Source organism: Megalopta genalis, unplaced genomic scaffold (genome assembly GCF_051020955.1).
Source record: "Megalopta genalis isolate 19385.01 unplaced genomic scaffold, iyMegGena1_principal scaffold0052, whole genome shotgun sequence".
Lineage (NCBI taxonomy): Eukaryota > Metazoa > Arthropoda > Insecta > Hymenoptera > Halictidae > Megalopta > Megalopta genalis.
The window spans coordinates 1,071,254-1,087,813 of record NW_027476121.1 but is presented as its reverse complement, the minus strand read 5'-3'; positions in this window follow the sequence as shown (position 1 = coordinate 1,087,813).

Genomic DNA, 16,560 nt, shown 5'->3' with positions numbered 1-16,560 from the left:
TAATTGTATTCATCATATCTTATTAAATAATTATCAAAACGGATACCACGAGCCTCGATTCATTATAACAGTAGGTAAAGTCTTGGAGAAGCTGATCGTGATGCGATTAACTAACTTGTTCTGGCACCCAGACTACGCCTCCGATAGGCAATACGGATTCAGGCCGCATCGATCCACGACTGATGCCGTGGTAAAGATGAGGGAGCTTGCGTCCGGTCGAGAGGAAAAGTATGTCGTGGGTCTGCTCTTCGACATAGCCGGAGCTTTTGACAATGTCTGGTGGCCAAGCATACTCAACGCGTTGAGGAAGCGAGGCTGCCCAAAAAACCTATTCAAACTGATGGTCGACTACTTCGACGGCCGCGTGGTGACTATGGTGTCTGATCGCGGTGCAGTGCGGAAGAAAGTCACCAAAGGCTGCCCACAGGGATCAATTCTCGGTCCGAGCTGTTGGAACTTAGTCTTTGACGAGGTTCTACAGCTTTTGTCGAACGCCGACGACCTTCTTGTTCTGATCTACGCGAACAGCAGGAAAGGTCTAGAAAGCAATGGCCAATTGGTTGCGGACACCATTTCTCGCTGGTGCGACCAGCAGAAATTGTCGCTGTCTGCAGCCTCTCTCGACAGAGAGAGGCCACCTATGGTGAAAATAGGTGGTCGGAACATTGCCATCAAGAACTGTGTGCGTTACCTTGGCGTGCATTTCGACTCTGGATTGGGAATTCATTCCCATGTCGAATATTTGAGTGCTAAGTCCTTGCGAACGTTCAACGCGCTAGCAAGGATAGCTAAATCGAACTGGGGATTGGGATATCGGACGATGTGTACTATGTACCGCGGCTTGTTTATCCCAATCGTCACGTATGCTGCCGCGGGCTGGGCAGACCGCCTTACCTCTGGGACGAGTAAATTGCTCACCAGGGCGCAGAGGCGTGTTCTGCTTGGCTGCGCCAAGGACTACAGGACAGTCTCTACCGATGCGATCCCCGTGATCGCCGGGGAGATACCTGTGGGCTTGGCGATAGCGGAGTCCAGATGCGTGTACAAAGCCAGAAAGAAACTCGGGTTCCAACATGGAACCTATCAAGTAAGTCAGGCCAAATTGGCTGACGAGGTCGTCACCGAAGCCCAAGTTCGCAGACGGCTGAGGGAGGCGACGCTAGAGATGTGGCAGCGGAGATGGTCGTCCTCGACGAAGGGAAGGGAAACCTTCCATAAGAGTGCCTGGATTGGGTTGGACTCGAGGTGGTAGTGGGAGTAGCACGTTGTCTTCCCCTGTTACGGCAACGAACGAAGGTAGAGCCAGAACATCGGCACAAGTCGCGGGAGCGGTCGGTATGGTCCACTAAGGACTTAGGTACGGTCCATCTCTTTGAGATTCAGTTTGACGGCAACACTAACTGTCCCTATCTACGGATGTGTCGCATGGTGAGGGCGCGCTGTCACATCGCTCCGCCGTTTGACCACTTTTCCAGCAGCAGAAGTTTTGAGAAAATTGTTCGAGTGTGTTCAAAGTAAAGGGCACGCGAAGGCGTTCCGTTCAACATATAAATTGTGTAATTCGAGTGAAAATTGTGCCGAAAAACAGTGCCGGGAAAACATGCACGCCACGTGCTCGACTCGCTCCGCGAGATCCGAAATTGGAGCGTCAAAGAAGACCCATCCGAAAATGCGGTGCAATAAATCATGAAGTGCTCAAAAAAAGGCTTAATTCGAGCCATATATTATCGCCGAAGTGTTAAAAATAAGGAAACAATCGCAAATTGAAAGTGCGTAAAATTTGCTCGGGTCGTAGTTCTCGACGCCACCGTCGGCGTGGGGTGGCGCTGTCGTCGCGGCATTTTCCACACATCGAGTTTCTCCTCGGTTTGTGGAACGAAATTGAACATTAAAATACAGGAAAAGGCCGTAACGAAGGAAAAAACATTGACAATCGGTGCAGTGTAGTGTAAGAGCACAGTGCAGTGTAAATAACCAGTGCCAGGACAAAAAATCGTTCGTTGTAAACTGTGGACAAGTTTCGTGGGTGATAGTTCCCGACGCCACCGTCGGCGTGGGGTGGCGCTGCAGTCGTGACACTTTTTCGCCACTGAGCTTATCCTCGCATTTTCATTTTTTTTTCTTTTTTTTGCTCGCACAGGGTGGTGAGGCCGCAACAGCTGTACCATGGAGGTGGCATCCTCCGGGAGTCCGAAACAGTCACCTCCGACGCCCCCCTCGTGCTCCGGCAAGCCAAGGAGGCAGTCAAGAAGAAGACGAAAAAGAAGAGAAAGGAAAAACAGCCGACCCAGGAGCCAACTGCCGAGCCGACGAGGGACAACTGCTCCGAAGAAGATGCGACAGTTGCCGCGTTCAGGGCAAACGCGGCCAAGGTGTACAGACAATTGCTGCACACCATCACACTGCCGCAGAACGAGAATCCCGGTCACCGTGGTGCACGCCTTGTGCACGCAAGCCGCGAAATTTAACGACCTGCTAACAAAGACTTTAATTTACAGCAGCAAGCTCGAGGGATCCCTCGAAGTCGTCCAGGCGGAGTCCAAGGAGTGCAAACGCTCCTGCCAGGCCCTCCAGGACAAAGCCGTTGCCGTCGCCGTTGTGAAGCAGGCCTCTTATCAACCTCAGGAATTCTAAACACCCTCTCTTTACAACCGATAATATTCTGTTATAAACCCCCGAATGCCTCAATAAACTCTCTCAGTGTTAGTCCTCAATCCGATCAGCTTTCACGTTATTATACCTTCAGACCGTCTCGCTGCATAATTAACGACAAGTACATTACGTACATCTTAGGAATATAAGGATCAAGTCAGAGGACACCTTATACCCTTAATATTGTATTTTGTGGATTCAGCCGTCACATAGCTGAGGCGTGTGACACTTTATCCTTTTATATATATTTTTGCTGGAAGTGTCCCGTGACACCGTCGCCGCCGCCGTCACCAACAACACCAAAAAACCGACCACGTACGCGGAACGCATCGGGGTTAGGTCCGCGACTGCAGCGAGGTCCACGCAAAAACAGGACCCCCCCCCAACGTGGTGATCATCACACCCGCTGACACCACCAAATATAAGGACAGCGCGAAGACCAAGGAGGCAGTCTTCGAACTGGTCTCCCCCAGGGCGGACGGTCTGCAGATAAGGAGCATCCGCAGAGTGCAGGGAGCAGGAATCGCACTCGTTACGTCGAAGAACACCGACGTGGCAACGCTCATGGCCAACCCTAAACTTAAGGCTGCCGGTTTCGTTGTAGGTGCTCCGGTCAAGAGGAACCCGCGGATCATAGTCTTCGATGTACCGCGGGACCAGGAGGACAATAAGGAGTCTGCGGAGGCAATCCTGCAGCAGAACCTCAGCAAAGAGGAAGCGGCCGGACTCGCCAAGGAGATCAACCTGGTATACAAAAGCGGCGACAAGACCAGGGACCGGTGCAACCAGGTCTTCGAAGTCTCCAAGCGCGCCCGGGATCTTCTAGTGCCAAAGGAGAGGCTGCACGTGGGCTGGAGCTGCTGCAGGGTTCGGGAGCACATCAGCATCACCAGATGCTATAAGTGTCAGGGGTACGGCCACCCTGCCAAGTTCTGCAAGGCCGAGAAGGAGATCTGCGGCCACTGTGCGGAGGCAGGGCACAGTTTCAAGACCTGCCCGAATAAGGAGAAACCGGCCACCTGCGACAACTGCTCGAGGAGCAAGAAAACCTCGACGCACTGCGTTACCAGTAAGGACTGCCCCGCGTATGTAACCGCGATAAACCAGTCCCTCTCCTGCACGGACAATGGTTTCTAGGCCCTCACCCAAAGACATCTCCGGCATACGGATCCTGCAGGTGAACATGAGACGTTCAGCTGCAGTCACGGGAGAGGTGTTCGAGCTCATTGCCCAAAAGCGGCTAGACGTCCTGCTATTGCAGGAGGCATACGTCAGCCAGCAGGGTACGCGGCACAAAATTAGTGGATTAGGGTCCGGAGTGAGGGTGGCGGCAGTCGAACCACAACCCCCGTGGGCGGCTGTTGCCGTCTGCAATCCTCACTTCGATATCGTCTTCGTCTCGCAGCTCAGCACCTCCCACTGCGTTTGCGCGGAAGTGCTAGCACCCGGCTTCTCCTTTCACGCGGTATCGTGCTATTTTCAGCACCGCGACGAAATAAAGAGCACCTCAGCCACCTCGAGAAGGAATCCTCGCTCTGGAGCCCGCAGGGCACAGACGAGAAAGGAGCTCAATTCGAGAATCTGATTACGGCGTTTGGTATGAACGTTGTGAACGACACAGCCCAACCACCCACCTTCTGGACGCCAACTGTTGAAACCGAACGAAACTATCACTGGGGAACGGTATCGACTTCAATTGATGCGACTGAGCCGAGCTCTGTGCGAAAAACGGCCACAATACGAGCAGAGGCACGAAAAAGTGATGTTACTGCATGACAACGCTCGGCCTCATGTTGCCAGACCTGTTAAAACCTACCTAGAAACGCTCAAATGGGAAGTCCTGCCCCACCCGCCATATTCCCCAGATATTGCGCCGTCCGATTTTTACTTGTTCCGTTCAATGGCACATGGTCTGGCTGATCAGCAGTTCAACTCATATGAAAACATCGAAAAATGGCTTAATTTGTGGATAACGTCAAAAGACGAACATTTTTATCGTGAGAGTATTCGAGCTCTACCAAAAAGATGGGCAAAAGTTGTAACTAGCGATGGGCAATACTTCGAATAATTTATATGTAACTATTTCTTCACAATAAAATTGCATTTTTATAAAAAAAACAGTGAGAACTTAGTTGCACACCTAATAAAAAATCTCCTGCTAACATGAAACTCAAAAATTCTAAAAAAAAAACACATATTATAGCTGAATCCAGTACTAAATTCAAACCAGCACGTAATAATACCGATCAAGATTCAAATGACTTCAACATTAACTTCCCCGTTCTTCCTAACATTCCTCTTCAGAACCGTTTCGCGTTTTTCACCGCGTTCGACAATCCAAACGATTCCAGTAACGCTAGTTCTTTCAACAACAAGCCCGAGGTCAATACATCTGCTGTTGCCAAGCCACACGCTTCGCAAAACCTTGCAAAACTTCGAACGATTCTAGATAAGAAATTGTTGCCAATCCGGAGGCTACAACACAAAAACTACCTCCCATTTATATTTATAACTTCAAATATTCAGCTGTTAAATTCGAAAAAGAATTAACTGCCTCTTATGGCAACAGTTTTTCACTAAAATATAACAGAAATAATGTCCGCATTTAACTTTCAACCACCAAAGACTTCAAACTACTAAAATTAGGTCTTCTAGCTAAAAATATCACCTTCTACATATTCACAATCGAGAACGAAAGAGCATTGGTAATGGTCCTCAAAGGTCTTCCAAACTGCACTCCCGAGGAAATAATGCAACAAATTATTTTGCATGGAATAAATCCCACAGCCTGCTATCTCATTAAAGACTCAAACGTCTACAGAGTCAATTTCTCAATGGGCGCCTCAATCCATGATATTTACAAAATTAAATTCCTATTCAGGGCCAGGGACAAGTATATGTCCAGGATCAAGCACACTCAGTACTACAGATGCCAAGCTTTTGGCCATTATTTTCCTAATTGCAATCTGCCCCCAACATGTGTTAAATGCGCAGGGCATCGCCTCTCCAAAAATTGTTCCAAACCATATGAATTCATCCCTAAATGTTTCAACTTGATGGAAATATCAAGGAAAAAAGTGGATGTCGTTCCCGGTATGGCATACATTGGAGACCCACGCCTGCATCATGCTCATCAGGTCGAACCCTTTTGTCGGCCGTGTCTATCTGCCACCGGACAACTCCCTCATCCTTCTCATGGACGACTACATGGACCTAGAGACAACGAACGATGGATATTCAAGATATAACCCGTCATTAGGAAAATGGTAAGCATCTTCTGTCTCGTCAGAGATCTCGCCGATATTCGATCCAGTACGAAAAAGGACAAGAATGGAGGAAACGTCCTTGCTTCAAAGAGAAGATAATCTACGCATCCCAACTCCCGAAGCTCAAGAAGCACCGTCACAACCTGAAATCCCTGTCGAACAATTATTGTCGAACGATATAATAAATTCTAGTCCTAAAAATTATGATGAAATGTCAAATAGAATACGACGACAAAATTCAAATTTGCAAATTAAAGAAGTTTATGAACCATTAGATTTAATTTATCTTATGAAAGAATCTAAAATAGGAAAATTTTGTAACCAATATAGTGGTCCACACAAAGTTGTAGAAATCTTACCGAATAGAAATACTAATTGGAGGTAATCTACGTATAGTACACACTAACAAATTGAAAATTGCACATGTTAGATCTAAATTTAATTAACAAATAACGATACAATTAACCATGATGCCACATATGTATTACGTATCAACGAATGTTCATTAGACTTTAAAATTCCAGTACCAAGTCAAGGTAAATTCTCAGAAATTTCTTGCAATTCAACGAACCAATAGATGATGTGATTCTACCAAAGCACGACGAAACTCGCTGAAGCGTACCACAATCAAAGCCGTTATCTGTATCCGATGGAAGACAACTCGACAATTTCCGTGATGGTAGCAGATAGTTACTGAGTGTCATGGAAACATCAGGACCACATTTCGAAACGTACCAGTGGAAAAGAGCATCCTGTATACCTTCGATAAAAATATCATCTATAGAATACGATAGAATACAGAAGTAAAATTCGCCCCAGGAGTTCACCCGCATTGACTTATTTAATTATATCATCAAAAATAATTTATTTCTGATTATAGAGAAATAAGATTTTTTTGAATATTCTAACAATTTAAATTACTGTCCCAAATAAAATATGTTTTTAATAATTGATGACGTTCGTCAAATTCGAAATTGTCAAGTTTACTGAAAAAGATATTGTCATTCCGAAACTAGTCTCGAACACATTTCCGAAACTCGATCACAAGCCCAAATTATGCAAATAACTTCATTTCACATAAAAACAATGTTAGCGCATAGGATTTTTTGAAATTGGAATGTTACGACCCAAAATATTGCGAGAAATGTATTGCACTGTTATATAAACAATATAACCATTTACCATTTGTCTTTTTTAAAAACGTTTACAAAACCTCCAGTACGAATGAAAAATTACTTTCCTGACCGAGTTTGTAGCAACCAGTCGTGCGCACAATAGGAACTTCAGTCCTCGTGCAAACGACCAGCGTAATTTATGACTCTCCTTCGAAGAAGCTATTTTTGAGATGACAAGTCCCAAACCTTGACAGCACATGTTTGCAATAGAGTTTTTTAGAGATACCTCAATAGCTAACAGAGATCGTTATAAATTAGGAGAGTTTCCGAAGGGTACACGAAGCGGACGCAGCGACCCAAGGGCCATGTGGTCCGACGCGGGTGACCCGGAGGGAAAGTTCCACACGTTGTCACGTACAACTCATTATCCCCTTCGATTACCACGCCGTCCCGAAAATACGCAAACAGCGCAAGGGACAGGCGGTAAAAAGGACAAAATGAACAATGCTGATTGGAAAGGCCCAACGCGTGGGGTTAACCAATCAGGATTGTTCAAGAATTTTACCAGGGCAAACGGCGAAGGAAAAACGAAGACTCAGTCACTGCACAGCGACTCGTCAAGAGACAAAGTCCTCAAACGAATAAAGAAGTTTTCCAACGCACACAAGTGTACAAATCCTTTCGAATCATCTTACCCAAAAGTCTTTTCCGTACTTCAACCTAAACCAATGCAGTGTCTCACAATCAGTGGTAGTACCAAATTTCTGATTGGAAATACACAGCGTTCATACTCAAGCACATACAACATGATACCATTTCACAAGAATAACTACGATAAATACTGTCCGATATAAATCATAGACCTGTTTAAACCAATAACACTACTATGAAAAACCTCTGAAATAAGTTTATTATTTAACACTGCAATACTATAAATGTTTAACTTTGCTCGAAAAGATTCGACATACCTACTTTTTAACTTTGCAGCTCACTTAATAGACAACAACAAAGTTTTGTCCACACAAAAGTTGCTACAACTAGACAATCTGCATTATCAATTTCATCGAATGAATGTTCCAACTTGATCATTTTAAACATGGATTTTTATAAATCTAGAGTATTTGATTTAATCGTGTCAAAATAGGAAGCAGACAGTAAATTGATCAACGAACTCAAGAAAGCAATATCTCTAGTGGCAGTAGGATTTGAATGTAGAAATAAGTAGCAAGGCAATCGATCCTCTGAAGCTGTATTGCTTGTTGTCCGAATATGGTTGCAAGTTTTTAATTAATGAAAGGCAACAGCCAATAATGACGAGTAAATAAAAATTCATATCCGATCCATATCCGAAAATTAATATCCGATTCAGATTTCAAGTTTGCTTCTCCATGACTTTTGGTGCCATTACTGCACAATTTGATTCATGGATAATATACACGACTATATCCATATAATGTGTATATAATATACACGAAATATCCTGTTCACCCCGAGAAGTAAATGCTTCAGACTGTTAACCAAATTCAGGAAAGTTCGGTATGAAAGATCCAAAATCAAATCTCAAATCCTTGCTGCAAAATTACATCGAAATTCAGATCAATGGAGTCTTCCTTTTCTTGATTACTTCCGCAATTGCGCCATACAAAGTCTTAAGCAGAAGAACCAGTCTTCTAGATATCTGCTGAACACTGACGTGAATCTTGACATGAAAACTGCATCACTCAATCTCCATATTGATCCAATCGGTTTTTGTTGACGATAAAAGCCGTAAATCTTCAAGCAAGCAAATTCCTGCATTCTATATTTCCACTTGAATATTTAGTAGGAATCGTGCAATCTTGGTATTTCTCATTATGTGATTAATATTTGTTGCCCGTTTATTGAGAATGTATCCACTGCAGGTTACATTTCTTGTTATGTATATCACACTATTTGAAATTTTGTAACCTAGAATTAATCAGCAATTATTTCCAAATACTTTGGAAATTGAGGTTGATAGTTGTGAAGTTAACTCATCATTTTTTGAAAATGGCTATATTTGCCTATAATTAATACTTGGGGAAGCATCGCTCCAAGGTCGAAAGATATGAGATAATTAATAACCTAGCCATGGTTGTCTTCGACTACTGAAACCAAGCTGTAGTACTATCATTAATGCATTTCGAATAATTTGGTTTCTATGAATAACACATAACAGTAGGTGTTGCACTGCTTTCTTCATTCCATATTATAACCAATACAGAAACTTTTAGTTATTTTGTGCGCGTAGAGTACAAGAAATGTTCTGCACACTACCAAGAATGCACAGCTCTGTAGTAATCAAAAATGGAGTATTCACAATCAGTTCCATTTAATGCAACTCTTCATTTGTGGTGAAATTAGATGTTGGCGATTTCGTTGCTGATTCCGAATATTAGAAATTTGTCAAGCAACAACCCGACCCAACTATAAATTTTCCAATACAGATCCAGTACACTGAAGAAAATGGCCCCGTATCTCCAAAATCAAATCGATCAATTTTAGATCGCCAGTCCATCACCTCCTCTTTACTGGTATCACTTGGATGGATGCATAAGAACTCTAGCTCGACGTTTAAGTCGAGCTCATCTGTTCGAGCTCGACGCCGGTCCAGGTAGACAACCCGTACTAAACACATCAAACAGTCTTCTGTTTGTATCGTTGCAATGTATTCATCACCTATAGGCTATCCTTCCAATAATCCCAGTATCAAATCAATTATCTATTTTCCGTCGTTTCCCATGCAGCACTGTTCGTTAGGGCATTGCTCTCGTGCACTGTAACGAACGTTCAGTGCTGCTTAGTTTTCAATATTCACAACGAAATAAATATGCCTTCACACCGAGACCGTGGCTAGTTTTCATTTGTCATCAGTTATCAGCTACTGTTACGTAGATACATATAGTTACGCTTGTAATGCTTCCCAGCTCTTGTGCACGCAATTCACGTTACGCTTGTAATACTTTTGCGCTTGCAGCCTAGCTTCCCTACAATCGATTGCGCTTGCAAATTTAGATACAGCTTTGTAGCCATAAATTGATCGCTTAATCGTATCATTCATGGCCTTCACGACACATCATCACATTTCATCATTCTATTGTACATTAACCTCCTCTGTACAAATTCATCCTTCCAATCCTTCCTCCAATTCAACCTTCCCAACGAAAAGATACATTTGCAACATATTTGGAAATTTCGAGAAGAATAACAAACTAGTAATTTTGGAAATTGTCGAACATTTAACTTATTTCTGCACTTTATGAGCCTTCCTGGGTACTACATATTTCCAAAACTTCATCCTCCGGTTACGTAAATACACACAACTGTGAGATGTAGATGGTTTATTCTATTATATGATATTTCACATAAAACATTATTATGATTCAGATTCTGATAATACTCTACATTGATGTTTAAACCCACGATTTAAAAAAGTGATGAAAAAAGTGATGTCAATTTTGCAGGTTGTCTTCGCTATAGCATGCATGAAAGTAGTATAGTAATACTTTACTATCCACACTTTAATTATGCATGATTCGTACTCAAGCCGCTATATGCACTATTCAGACTTGACGAGGAGGTGACTATTCTCGTTAGCTTTAAACTATACGATAGTAGGAGTTATGAACTGTACATTAAACTTAATATAACAATTTGCGTTCAAATTTTTTCCAGCAAACTTATTACTGTGTTCGTTCGAACAGTTCAAACAGATATATGTATAATACTTATAGTTCAATACTGTGCATAGTACAAACAGAATTAAGTCTCATTACGAATAATTTCTTTCACGAACCATCACTGAACGCGACATCGGACAAAAATGTGTACATTGTACATCCGATCGAAAACATAGAAAAGCTCGTCTCGATGGCTACATTGTGCGACATATGTCTAAAATGATCTATTGGAAACAAAAAATACTCCATAAATACTACAGAATTCATTTGAATTGATAGAATTAAGAATTAACTTTCCTACCTCGACTATAATGATATAAAAAAATGATCACGTTTTCAGCTGGCATTTATGTATTACTATCCTACAAATGTAAGTTTCATAAATAACGCTAAATATTTATTAATAAAAATAAGATTAGATTAAATAAAACTAATTAAAACAAACACTATGTGGTATTACAACATAGTATGATATAAAGAGTATTTTCCCGAAACTACAGAGGTTTAAATTATTATATTATCATTAAAAAGAATTTTTTCAGCTACTCTTAAAGTACACCTATGAGATTTATTATGTGTACAACATTATTTAAAATACCAAAATTATGAAATCCTTTTTCGAAAATCATCGGTTAGTATGAAATTGGTTTAGTCAAGTGTATATAAACCAGTGTATTACAAAAGATGAAAGGTAACATTCTCTATTATTCCGAAAATGTCTAGACATATAAGTCAACATAATAAAAAACATGGAGAATACTTAGGCATATGTGCAAACTAATATTTTTGTAATTTCTATTGCGTGTTTCGTCCAAATTTTAGTAGGAGTTTGTAGACAAATGTTTTATCTTATTTTCTCCTCATGGTTACTCTGAGGTTTTAGAAAGTTGATTGAAGTCATAGAAAATGCTCACTGGAAGTGTGACATACAAAGAACATTCCTGACATATTTTTCATAGCTTATTCACGTACTTTAAATTCGCTCAAGAATAATTATTCAGCCACAGGAAAGGAACGTCGAACATAACGTTGGAAACGTGGGAATTTAAGACAGCGTTAAATTCATTTAATCCCTTGGGTACATTTGACTTCTGAGACACGTCATTCACTTTTTCCCCTAGGAGCGGATGACGTGTTTAAGACGTCAAACCAAAAAAAACTCTTGGGTACATTTGACGTCTGAGAGACGTCATTCACTTGTTTTCCCTAGGAGCGGATGACGTGTCTAAAACGTTATTTGAGGTTATGCACAATCCTGTTCATTTCATTGTAGCTTGTATCAGTCATAATAGAAGAGGCAATTACAGTATTTCGGTGAAAATTATTTGCGATACACTGCCCCATAATATCAAAAACAAGGAATATATTTTATGATAGTGATAGCGAAAGTGACTTTGAGAAATCTGAAGAAGAATTGTTTAGTGATCCTGAAATTGACAATTACAATGAAATACAAAGCGAAGGTGATGAAGACGATATTGAAATAGAAAATGATGACAATTTTAATATAATATCAAGGTTTCGAAGACGCATAAGACGTCTATCGAGCAGTGATAGTGAATCTTCTCGTGAACCAGTATCAGAGGAATGGGTTTGGGAAGAAGAAGAAAATGTAGCCGATATAAAAAGTTTTTCTGAAATATCTGGAATTAATCCTTTGAGCCTGCGTAGACTAGGTGGTAATCCTACGCCTTTAGATGTTCTGAAAGAAGTCTTGAATGAAGATTTTTGGGACACTATAGTAGAAGAGACAAATAGATATGTCAGACAAGTGATAGAAAAAGAAGGTTGTGTAACAAAAAAAACCAAAGGTGGTTTCCTGTAAGTTCTGATGAAATGAAAGCTTATATTGCATTAAGCATCTTGACGTCGCAAATGAAGAAGTCGAAAATGCATATGTATTGGTCAAAAAGATATGCAATAAGTACTCCAATTTTTGCCAACACTATGCCACGCGATAGGTTTTTTGATATTTCAAGCTTTCTACATTTTACAGATAATGAAAAGGAAAATAAAGATGACAGAATAAGAAAGATTAGAAACATAGTGGATTACCTAAATACTAAATTTTGTTACCTTTATACTCCTGATCGTTTTATTTTATTTTCTTCTCATGGTTACTCTGAGGTTTTAGAAAGTTGATTGAAGTCATAGAAAATGCTCACTGGAAGTGTGACATACAAAGAACATTCCTGACATATTTTTCATAGCTTATCTTTCACGTACTTTAAATTCGCTCAAGAATAATTATTCAGCCACTTATCTACAATCTCCCAGGAGCCTCATCTACGCCATTACATCTACCAATAATCTCACCTGCCAAGATCAGTGAACCAAGTATAACTTAGTCTATACCTGATTACGAATCTCCATCGCAGGAGAACAGCAGTTCAACTGATGGAGACGAACCAGATATTAGTCCAGTTTTGCCACAACCTACGAACGCGGGTAACATTGTCACACCAGCAGATGAAATTCGATGAAAATTAATAGAAGAAGCTCGCAGTAGATTAATCGTAGGTCACAAGGGTATAACGGATTCCTTAAATCAATTAACCCTTTCGGTACTACCGCCGCCTGTTGGCGGCATCCACGGAAAGTTATGTGGGCGCTACCGTCGCCCGTTAACAGCACCAACGGAAAGTTATGTGGGTATGATTACTCTCTATAGAACACATTACTTTACTATTCTGTGTTTAAAATTCCCGGCTGTTCTAATTGTTCCATTATGATATATAATTAGTAACAGTCAACAGCGTGCCTTAATTATATATGTTTTATAATATATAGATAAGCTAGGAAAAACAAATTGGAATGTTTGCTTATATCGTTAATTTTTTGAATGTATAACTTACAATTTGAATTTAGTTCCCTTTAGGATGAGTGTAAAACGCTTGAAAGGAGAACAATTGATAAAGGAAATCATTGATTCCAAAAGAGATTCTGATGAAGAAAATGAATATAATTTAGCATTTCGCAAAAGGAGGAACAATCGAGCACGTGTACTTAGCACCTCGTAATCTGAAGAAGCAGAAGAGCCTGAAGTACGAATTGATACTCCTTCTAGCATCAAATGGACATCAAAGAAGCTTAGTCCAAAAATTCATGATTTTACGCCACATCATTCGGGAGTAGTAGGGAACAATTTAAATCGTTCGTCGAGAATTTTGAATTACTTCAGACTGCTTTTTTCTGAAGATTTAGTTAAATTTATTGTGGAAAAAACAAACAATTACCGGTGTCGACAGCTCAAAAGGGATCACTTGAACTCTTCAGAAGGGATGGAAGTGGATGAAATATATTGTTTTATTGTTGCGTCGTTATTAATGACGCGAACCAAAAAGCTATCCTTAAATGAATATTGGTCTAAAGACAAGCTTCTCCGAAGCGATATTTTCAGTTAAATTATGAGTAGAGATCGCTACTTTGCATTATTGAAAATGTTGCATTTTACGGACATAGTCGGCCCCACTGCCGATCGTTTACACAAAATAAATGAAGTAGTGGAAATGCTACGAACATCATTTAACAATTCATTTCAGCCATATCAACGGTTATGTATAGACGAAAGTCTACTCCTCTACAAAGGCTGTCTCTCGTTTAAACAATATATTCCCTCGAAAAGGAGTAGGTTTGGTATAAAATCATTCCTACTTTGTGACTACAAGACGGGTTATATCCAAGATATAATTATTTATTGTAGGGCTAGTACTACTGTAGCTACCGAATATCAATATATTGGAAAGCCAGGGAACATTGTAATGTCGCTTTTGCAACCTTTTCTAAACAAAGGCCATACTATTTATCTGGACAACTGGTTTTCCAGTCCCATATTGTTCAACCTACTCCACGAAAAAAGTACGAACGCTTGTGGCACCGTGTAAAGAAGACGGAAAGAGATGCTTAAAATAACTGATAAATTAAAAGAAGGAGAGGCAGTGTTCCGCTCATCTGAAAATCTGTTTGCAATGAAATGGTTTGATGGAAAGAAATTTTATATGCTTTTCACTATCCATACCGCAGAATTTGCAGAAGTACCTAAGAAGTCAAGAAAAATGAAATTATTCTAAAGCCCAAATGCGTAATAGATTATAACGCTTCAATGGGTACAATCGTTAAATCAGATATGGTGCATACATTATATCTATCTGAGTACATTTCATGATAATTGGACATTTGAAAAAGATTGCACAAATTAAAAAAGAAATGAAAGATAATATTTGCAAAGAATTGTTCGGAAACCAACGATCCAGATTAGTTTGTTCAGGTCCGAATCCTTGTTTATATAGTACTTGTAAAATATTATATTTAAATAAATACTTTTTCATTAAATCTTGGAATATTTGATAATATTTATTTGATAGCACACACTTAAAAAAATCACGAAGATAATTATATGTATGTATTCGTGTCTGTGTATGTACAACTATGTTTTGTGATCTAAAGTATTTATTTAAATATAATGTTTTACAAGTACTATATAAACAAGGATTCGGACCTGAACAAACTAATCTGGATCGTTTTAAAAGGTGTACGAACATTTTTATGGGTCACTATATATCTATGTAAGTTTGTACCAACTACAGCTTTCGATCAGGAAGTGGGATAAATAAATTTGACAACTAAATAGACTGGTAAAAGCTAGAGGTATATGGCTCACAATATAAAGAGCGAATCCGCCGACTGGTTCCAGCGGGTGTATGCTCCCTCCTTAGATGAAACATGTAAATGATTTTTTCAGTCCTTTCTGAGGGCGTATACCTTACACAGATTTCTGAAATGGAGTAGAGTGTGGAACTATTGCATGCGTGTTATGTGTATAGTGTATTTATTATAATCCTATTCTACTGTTATTATTATTATCATTATGTATATGTATTTTTAAGACTATTATATTCTTACAATAAGTGGTCTAATTTTCTTCGTATCCGCCTACCCTATCCGTTATGTTTTTGTCCGTGATTACTTGTAGGTTGTGATCGCAGATCTTGGACTCCACCGCCGATCCAACCCTTTTTCTCGACACTGTTTACTCTGGTTCGGTTTGGATTTCTTGGATTTTGGTCTTTTCGACCCTGGTCTGGGCAGCTCTTCCCGTGCATGTTTTTCTTTATCCCGATTTGAAATTTTTAGAAAAATACATCTTCCTGTCATGCCTCACTTATGTGGTTTCCCGCGATGGTACGCCATCAGCCTTCAGGAAATAATTCTCTTTCTTCTGCTGCCACTCGAGACCAACATTTTTCACACAATTTGTATTCTTCAGCTTCAAACACGAGTTGCATTTTCCTTATACATTGGCATATTAAGAGATCCTCGTGCACCTCTGGATAATCAGCGGGATTTACTTCATCCTGAAAGTGATTCCAATTTTTAATTTGTGTCGGACGAACTATCGAAGACGAAGGAGTGTTTTAATTTATTCTGATGTTTCGCGATTAGGTGTCCGGTCGCATCTGTTTTTAAGATTGCATTATTTATATCCGACATCTACTATCTCGTATGGCCCGATGTAACATGGATCGAATTTACTTGTTTCAGATTCTTTTTACAGACGGACGTATTACTCCACCATAAGCTATGTTGGATTAGCTCACTTATCGTAATATAGCTTGTAACGTAATCAAATAAGATCCAAAAGTCGGCCTATTCTTTTCTGAGGGGAACGCACTACTGGCTGTTTCGTGGTTTTCCCGAAGATTAATTCGTGGAGTGTGAAATTCGTAGCTTCGTGAACGGAGGTATTTATATGAAATCATGGCAAGTGGTAAGTATAGAGGTCCCATTCTTCATATGACTCGATGTATTGTTTTAGATATTCTGTTAATA